This window comes from Oratosquilla oratoria, chromosome 27 (assembly GCF_046742065.1).
Source record: "Oratosquilla oratoria isolate Oo_2021 chromosome 27, ASM4674206v1, whole genome shotgun sequence".
NCBI classification, from domain to species: Eukaryota; Metazoa; Arthropoda; class Malacostraca; order Stomatopoda; family Squillidae; genus Oratosquilla; species Oratosquilla oratoria.
The window spans coordinates 40010707-40019780 of NC_134803.1; positions in this window are offsets into that span (position 1 = coordinate 40010707).

Genomic DNA, 9074 nt, shown 5'->3' on the forward strand with positions numbered 1-9074 from the left:
TCTATTCCAAAATGATCACTCGTAGCCGTGTCGTTGATGCTCCACGACATCCGATGCAGCAATGAGGAGGAGACAAATGAGAGATCGAGCCTGCCATGTCGTACATGCGTCGGCGACCCGTCGTTCAGTAGGACCACACCCGGGCTGGTGTTCAGGATTTCATCAATGTGTCGCCCGGACGAGTTTGTAGGCGACACAGAGTGAAGAATGGGGTGGTGCGCATTAAAGTCACCTGCGATGATGTACTGCTCGTCCTCCGCGAGATTTTACATGCGGCGGAAGCCGGTATATATACTCGTGGGCAAGTTACCTGTGGTGCGTAATTAGATAATTACACTGCGTTCGGTCTGGTCAAGCACGCTCGCGCTGGCAGAGAGCGTCAGGTCGTAGACGTCAGACACGTTTCCTGCCACGTGACTTGTCGCTGCGCCACGTGGCTGTACAACACTAATAATGTAGTGCACTGTATCAGTACTGTGTTGCATGGTACTATTAATGTAGTCGATCGTATTAATACTGTAGTGCACTGTACCATTACTATTACTCTAATGTACTAGTATTGTAGTGTATTGTACTAGTACTCTAATGCACTGTACCAGCACTGTAAGTCACTGTACTAGACCTCTAATGCACTATACTAGTACTTTACTGCACTGCACTACTCTTGTGCACTGTACTACATTGCACTGTACAATTAAGTGCACTGTACTAGTACTCTAGTAAACTGTGCTAGTACTGTAACATACTGTACCTATACTATATTGCAGTGTACCAGTATTGCATTGCATACATACATATACTAAGGCTTTTTCCCCCTTTCAAGGGAGGTAGCCAAAAAGGGAAAGGCATAAAAACACTCCCACCCATTTCATCCCTAATACACTCCACACCCCTCCCACCCTCCCTCTCATCTGAGCACCTCCTGGATGACGGGTCATCCCTGCACTGCACTGTACTAATACTAGTGCACTGAACTGGTACCCTAGTTTACTGAACTAGTCCTCTAGTGCACTGAAATAGTGCGTTATGTACTGTAGTATTACTCTAGAACATTGTTCTAGTACTCTAGTGCACTGTTCTATTGTTCCAGTGAACTGCACTAATAATCTAGTGCACTGTACTAGTACTCTACTGCAGCGTAATACTGCGCTAGTGCACTGTATTAGTACTGTAGCACACTCCTAGTGCACTGAATTAGTAGAATTCTAGTTCTCTAGTGTACTGTACTAGCATCTTAGTCCACTGTACTACTACACTGTAAGTGCTCTAATGTACTAGTACTCTCGTGCACTGTACCAGTACCTTTGATAGTATTGTAGATTACTGCACTAGTGCTCTAGTGCACTATACTTGTAGTTTAATGAACTGTACTAGTACTATAGTGCACTGTACCATTACTTTAGTACACTGTACTAGTACAGTAGTACACTACTAATACTATAATGCACTACCAGTAATGTAGTGCACCTTACTAATACTGTAATCACTGTACTAGTACAGTAGTGCACTGGACTATTACTCTAGTGCAGTGAACTAGTACCCTAGTGCAGTGAACTAGTACTCTAGTGCACTGTACTAGTGCTCTAGTGTACTACTTGTGCTTTAGTGCACTGTACAAGTATTCTAATCACTGTACTATTACTCTAGTACACTGTTCTAGTTCTCTCGTGCACTATACTAGTACAATGTTGCACTGAACTAGTACTTTAGTGCACTGTACCAGTACTATATTGCACTGTACCATTACTTTGGTGCACTGTACCATTACTTTGGTGCACTGTACTAGTATAGTAGTCTGTACCAGTAATATATTGCACCAAACTAATACTGTAGTGCACTGTACTAGTACAGTAGTGCAATAAACTAGCACCGTAGTGCACTGTTGTATTACTCTAGAGTACTGTTCGAGTACTCTAGTGGACTGTGCTAGTACTCTAATGCACTGTACTAGTACACCAGTGCGCGGTACTAGTACTCAAATGCACTGTAATAGTATTTTAGTGCACTGAACTAGTACTGTAGTGCATTGCATTAATATTCTAGTGCACTGTACTAGTACAGTAGTGCAGTGAACTAGTACTCTAATGCACATAACTAATGTACTCTAGTGCACTGTTCTAGTAATCTAGGGCACTGTAATAGAACTCTGGTAAACTGTAATAGTACTCTAGTGCACTATACAAGTACGCTAGTAAACTGTACCAGTACTATATTGCACTGGAGTAGTACTCTAGTGCACTGTAATAGTACCCTACTGCAGAGTACCAATACTCTAGCGCACTGTACCAGTACTCCGGCGCAGTGTACCAATAATTTAGCGCACTGTAATGGTACTCTAGAGCACTGTACCAGTACTCTAGCACACTGCACCAGTCTTCTAACATACTGTACTAGTGCTCAAGCACACTGTACTAGTGACTTGCACTTACTATTACGATACTGAACCAGTGGAATACTAGTACAGTACAACACGGTACTATTACATTATAATACCAGTACAATACTGTCCTAGTAGTACAGTAGCAGTACTTTTACAGTACTAGTGCATTACAATAGTAATACTGTACTATTACATTAATAGTACTTTAGTGTACTATATTGCACTGTATTATTTTTTAGTGGATTGTACCAGTACTATGTTGCACTGCACCAGTATTCTAACATACTGTACTAGTGTTCAAGCACACTGTACCAGTACTGCGCACTCTACCAGTACTGTACTAGTACGGTACTCTACTAGTACTTGCACTTACTATTACGATACTGAACTAGTGGAATACTAGTACAGTACAATACGGTACTATTACATTATAATACCAGTACAATACTGTACTAGTAGTACAGTAGCAGTACTTTTACTGTACTAGTGCATTACAATACTAATACTGTACTATTACATTAATAGTACTTTAGTGTACTATATTGCACTGTATCTTTAGTGGATTGTACCAGTACTATGTAGCACTGTGCCATTTATGTAGTCGACCGAACTAATACTGTAGTGCACTGTACTAGTACAGTAGTGCACTTGACTAGGACTCTAGTTTAGTGAACTAGTCATCTAGTGCAATTGACTAGTACTCTAGTGCAATGGACTAGTACTCTAGTGCACTGAACTAGTATTCTAGTGCACTATACTAGTACTCAAGTACATTGCACTAGTATTGTAATGGACTGTACTAGTACTATAGTGCATTGTACTATTACACTGTGCTAATGCACTGTACTAGTAGTCTACTGCAGTGTAAAAGTATGCTAGTGCACTGTATTAGTACTGTAGTACGTAATATTTCGTATTAATATTAATTTATAGCGGAAAGGATGACTATAATAAAAGTTGAATTTTTTTTTATCATCTATTTATTTTTTAAACAAATAACACTATCAAAACATATAAAAAGGTAATGAAAAAATAACCAGAAGTTTATGAACACAAAAATGAACATTTATCTTTACTAGTGTCAAAGGTCGTGGTTCATTTGAGGATTGAGGACTGCCACGCGCAATGGAGAATGCATATCCACATTATTCCTGTACTTATTTTTAATAACACTCATGGTTGGAGACGCCCGTCTCGTAGAGGTATGCTGAAGGAAATGGGAGAAGAATTTTTAGAGTAATATTACTAGTACTAGTAGAGTACTGTAATGGCAGTGTACTACTTCTACAATAGCCCACTAGCAGTACAGTAATTACTATAGTTAGGACATTAGTTAGGCGCCCCTCCCAAAATTTGGAGGGGCGCTCCGGCTACGCCCTTAGTCCCAGGCTCCTCACGTCTATCTTGCCGTCCAATGTGGCAGACTGTCTCTCTCTGGGCTAACTTTGGGCCAAATCGGTTACCTGCAAATTTTGGGGGATCATTTTGGTCACCTGTTCCGATTTATCCACCACCTCACCCACAGGTCGAGGGGGGCTAGGGCTCCTGTGGTGTTCACTTGGACACCGCTCAGGATAATAATACGGGCGCCAGAGTCCCAGAAGCGAAAAACGGGAGGATAGTCCCGCACCCGCTCTCCCCCAAATTTTGGAGGGGCGCCCCGGCTTGTGGCAGACTCACTCCCTCTGGACTAAGTTTGGGACGAATCGGTCATCTGCAGATTTTGGCCCAAATTTAGCCCAGAGGGAGAGTCTGCCACATTGGACAGGGAGATAGACGTGAGGATCTTAGGCCCAAGGGCGTGGCCGGGGCGCCCCTCCAAATTTTGAGGGCGGGAATGGGGCTATCCTCCCGTTTTTCGGAGCAGGTGACCGATTTGGCCCAAACTTAGACCCGAGGGAGAGAGTCGGACACAGTGGACGGGGAGGTACACGCGAGGAGCCTGGGCCCAAGGGCGTAGCCGGGGCGCCCCTCCAAAGTTTGGGGGAGGGCGGGAGCGGGGCTATCCTCCCGTTTTTCGCTTCTGTGCCTCTGGCGCCCGTACTATTGTCCTGAGCGGTGTCCAAGTGCCAGAGGCACAGAAGCGAAAAACGGGAGGATAGCCCCGCTCCCGCCCTCCCCCAAACTTTGGAGGGGCGCCCCGGCCAGGTCAAGGGGGGCTAGGGCTCCTGTGGTGTTCACTTGGACACCGCTCAGGACAATAGTACGGGCGCCAGTCCCAAAAGCGAAAAACGGGAGGATAGCCCCGCCCTCCCCCAAACTTTGGAGGGGTGCCCCGGCTACGCCCTTGGGCCCAGGCTTCTCGCGTGTACCTCCCCGTCCAATGTGTCCGACTCTCTCCCTCTGGGCTAAGTTTGGGCCAAATCGGTCACCTGCTCCGAAAAACGGGAGGATATCCCGATTGCCGCCCTCAAAATTTGGAAGAGCGCCCCGGCCACGCCCTTGGGCCCAGGCTCCTCGCGTCTACCTCGCCGTTCACTGTAGCCTACTCTCTCCCTATAGGCTAAGTTTGGGCCAAATCGGTCATCTGCTCCGAATAACGAGAGGATAGCCCCATTCCCGCCCTCAAATTTTTGGAGGGGCGCCCCGGCCACGGCCTTGGCCCCAAGATCCTCACGTCTATCTCTCTGCAGATTTTGCCAAAATCCCCTTGCAAATTTTGGGGGATCATTTTGGTCACCTGTTCCGATTTATCCCCCATCTCACCCACAGGTCGAGGGGGGGCTAGGGCTCCTGTGGTGTTCACTTGGACACCGCTCAGGACAATAGTACGGGCGCCAGAGGCACAGAAGCGAAAAACGGGAGGATAGCCCCACTCCCGCCCTCCCCCAAACTTTGGAGGGGCGCCCCGGCTACGCCCTTGGGCCCAGGCTCCTCGCGTGTACCTCTCCGTCTACTGTGTCCGACTCTCTCCCTCGGGTCTAAGTTTGGGCCAAATCGGTCACCTGCTCCGAAAAACGGGAGGATAGCCCCATTCCCGCCCTCAAATTCTGGAGGGGCGCCCCGGCCACGCCCTTGGGCCCAAGATCCTCACGTCTATCTCCCTGTCCAATGTGGCAGACTCTCTCCCTCTTGGCTAAGTTTGGGCCAAATCGGTCATCTGCAGATTTTGGCCAAAATCCCTGGGTATACCCCTTGCAAATTGGCCAAAATCTGCAGATGACCGATTTGGCCCAAACTTAGCGAAGAGGGAGAGAGTCTGCCACAATGGACAGGGAGATAGACGTGAGGATCTTGGGCCCAAGGGCGTGGCCGGTGCGCCCCTCCAGAATTTGAGGGCGGGAATGGGGCTATCCTCCCGTTTTTCGGAGCACGTGACCGATTTGGCCCAAACTTAGCCCAGAGGGAGAGAGTCGGACACAGTGCACGGGGAGGTACACGCGAGGAGCCTGGGCCCAAGGGCGTAGCCGGGGCGCCCCTCCAAAGTTTGGGGGAGGGCGGGAGCGGGCTATCCTCCCGTTTTTCGCTTCTGTGCCTCTGGCGCCCGTACTATTGTCCTGAGCGGTGTCCAAGTGAACACCACAGGAGCCCTAGCCCCCCTCGACCTGTGGGTGAGATGGTGGATAAATCGGAACAGGTGACCAAAATGATCCCCCAAAATTTGCAGTGACCCAGGGATTTTGGCCAAAATCTGCAGATGACCGATTTGGCCCAAACTTAGCCCAGAGGGAGAGAGTCTGCCACATTGGACAAGGAGATAGACGTGAGGATCTTGGGCCCAAGGGCGTGGCCGGGGCGCCCTTCCAAAATTTGAGGGCGGGAATGGGGCTATCCTCCCGTTTTTCGGAGCAGGTGACCGATTTGGCTCAAACTTAGACCCGAGGGAGAGAGTCGGACACAGTGGACGGGGAGGTACACGCGAGGAGCCTGGGCCCAAGGGCGTAGCCGGGGCGCCCCTCCAAAGTTTGGGGGAGGGCCGCCCGTACTATTGTCCTGAGCGGTGTCCAAGTGCCAGAGCCACAGAAGCGAAAAACGGGAGGATATCCCCGCTCCCGCCCTCCCCCAAACTTTGGAGGGGCGCCCCGGCCAGGTCGAGGGGGGCTAGGGCTCCTGTGGTGTTCACTTGGACACCGCTCAGGGCAATAGTACGGGCGCCAGAGTCCCAAAAGCGAAAAACGGGAGGATAGATTTGGGCCCAGGCTCCTCGCGTGTACCTCCCCGATACTGTGTCCGACTCTCTCCCTCTGGGCTAAGTTTGGGCCAAATCGGTCACCTGCTCCGAAAAACAGGAGAATAGCCCGATTGCCGCCCTCAAATTTTGGAAGGGCGCCCCGGCCACGCCCTTGGCCCCAGGCTCCTCGCGTTTACCTCCCCGTCCACTGTGTCCGACTCTCTCCCTCTGGGCTAAGTTTGGGCCAAATCAGTCACCTGCAGATTTTGGCCAAAATCCCTGGCCCTTGCAAATTGGCCAAAATCTGCAGATGACCGATTTGGCCCAAACTTAGCCCAGAAGGAGAGAGTCTGCCATATTGGACAGGGAGATAGACGTGAGGATCTTGGGCCCCAGGGCGTGGCCGGGGCGCCCCTCCAGAATTTGAGGGCGGGAATGGGGCTATCCTCCCGTTTTTCGGAGCAGGTAACCGATTTGGCCCAAACTTAGCTCAGAGGGAGAGAGTCGGACACAGTGGACGGGGAGGTACACGCGAGGAGCCTGGGCCCAAGGGCGTAGCCGGGGCGCCCCTCCAAAATTTGGGGGAGGGCGGGAGCGGGGCTATCCTCCCGTTTTTCGCTTCTGGGACACTGGCGCCCGTACTATTGTCCTGAGCGGTGTCCAAGTGAACACCACAGGAGCCCTAGTCCCCTCGACCTGTGGGTGAGATGGTGGATAAATCGGAACAGGTGACCAAAATGATCCCCCAAAATTTGCAAGGGGTATACCCAGGGATTTTGGCCAAAATCTGCAGATGACCGATTTGGCCCAAACTTAGCCAAGAGGGAGAGACCCTGCCATATTGGACAGGGAGATAGACGTGAGGATCTTGGGCCCAAGGGCGTGGCCGGGGCGCCCCTCCAGATTTTGAGGGCGGGAATGGGGCTATCCTCCCGTTTTTCGGAGCAGGTGACCGATTTGGCCCAAACTTAGCCCAGAGGGAGAGAGTCGGACACAGTGGACGGGGAGGTACACGCGAGGAGCCTGGGCCCAAGGGCGTAGCCGGGGCGCCCCTCCAAAGTTTGGGGGAGGGCGGGAGCGGGGCTATCCTCCCGTTTTTCGCTTCTGGGACTCTGGCGCCCGTACTGTTGTCCTGAGCGGTGTCCAAGTGCCAGAGCCACAGAAGCGAAAAACGGGAGGATATCCCCGCTCCCGCCCTACCCCAAACTTTGGAGGGGCGCCCGGGCTACGCCCTTGGGCCCAGGCTCCTCGCGTGTACCTCCCCGTCCACTGTGTCCGACTCTCTCCCTCAGGTCTAAGTTTGGGCCAAATCGGTCACCTGCAGACTTTGGCCAAAATCCCTGGTACCCCTTGCAAATTTTGGGGGATCATTTTGGTCAACTGTTATCCCCCATCTCACCCACAGGTTGAGGTGGGCTAGGGCTCCTGGGGTGTTCACTTGGACACCGCTCAGGACAATAGTACAGGCGCCAGAGTCCCAAAAGCGAAAAACGGGAGGATAGCCCTGCTCCCGCCCTCCCCCAAACTTTGGAGGGGCGCCCCGGCTACGCCCTTGGGCCCAGGCTCCTCGCGTGTACCTCCCCGTCCACTGTGTCCGACTCTCTCCCTCGGGTCTAAGTTTGGGCCAAATCGGTCACCTGCTCCGAAAAACGGGAGGATAGCCCCATTCCCGCCCTCAAATTTTGGAGGGGCGCCATGGCCACGCCCTTGGGCCCAAGATCCTCACGTCTATCTCCTTGTCCAATGTGGCAGAACTCTCTCGCCTCCATTTGGCTAAGTTTGGGCCAAATCGGTCATCTGCAGATTTTGGCCAAAATCAGCAGATGACCGATTTGGCCCAAACTTAGCCTATAGGGAGAGAGTCTGCCATATTTGGACAGGGAGATAGACGTGAGGATCTTGGGCCCAAGGGCGTGGCCGGGGCGCCCCTCCAAAATTTGAGGGCGGGAATGGGGCTATCCTCCCGTTTTTCGGAGCAGGTGACCGATTTGGCCCAAACTTAGCCCAGAGGGAGAGAGTCGGGCACAGTGGACGGCGAGGTAGACGCAAGGAGCCTAGGCCCAAGGGCGTAGCCGGGCCGCCCCTCCAAAATTTGGGGGAGGGCGGAGCGGGGCTATCCTCCCTTTTTTCGCTTCTGGGACACTGGCGCCCGTACTATTGTCCTGAGCGGTGGTCCAAGTGAACACCACAGGAGCCCTAGCCCCCTCGACCTGTGGGTGAGATGGTGGGATAAATCGGAACAGGTGACCAAACTGATCCCCCAAAATTTGCAAGGGAATGGGGCTATATCCTCCCGTTTTTCGGAGCAGGTGACCGATTTTGGCCAAACAAACTTAGCACAGAGTCGGGACACAGTGGACGGGGAGGTAACACGCGAGGAGCCTGGGCCCAAGGGCGTAGCCGGGGCGCCCGTACTATTGTCCTGAGCGGTGTCCAAGTGCCAGAGGCACAGAAGCGAAAACGGGAGGATAGCCCCGCTCCCGCCCTCCCCCAAACTTTGGAGGGGCGCCCCGGTCAGGTCGAGGGGGACTAGGGCTCCTGTGGTGTTCACTTGGACACCGCTCAGGACAACAGTACGGGCGC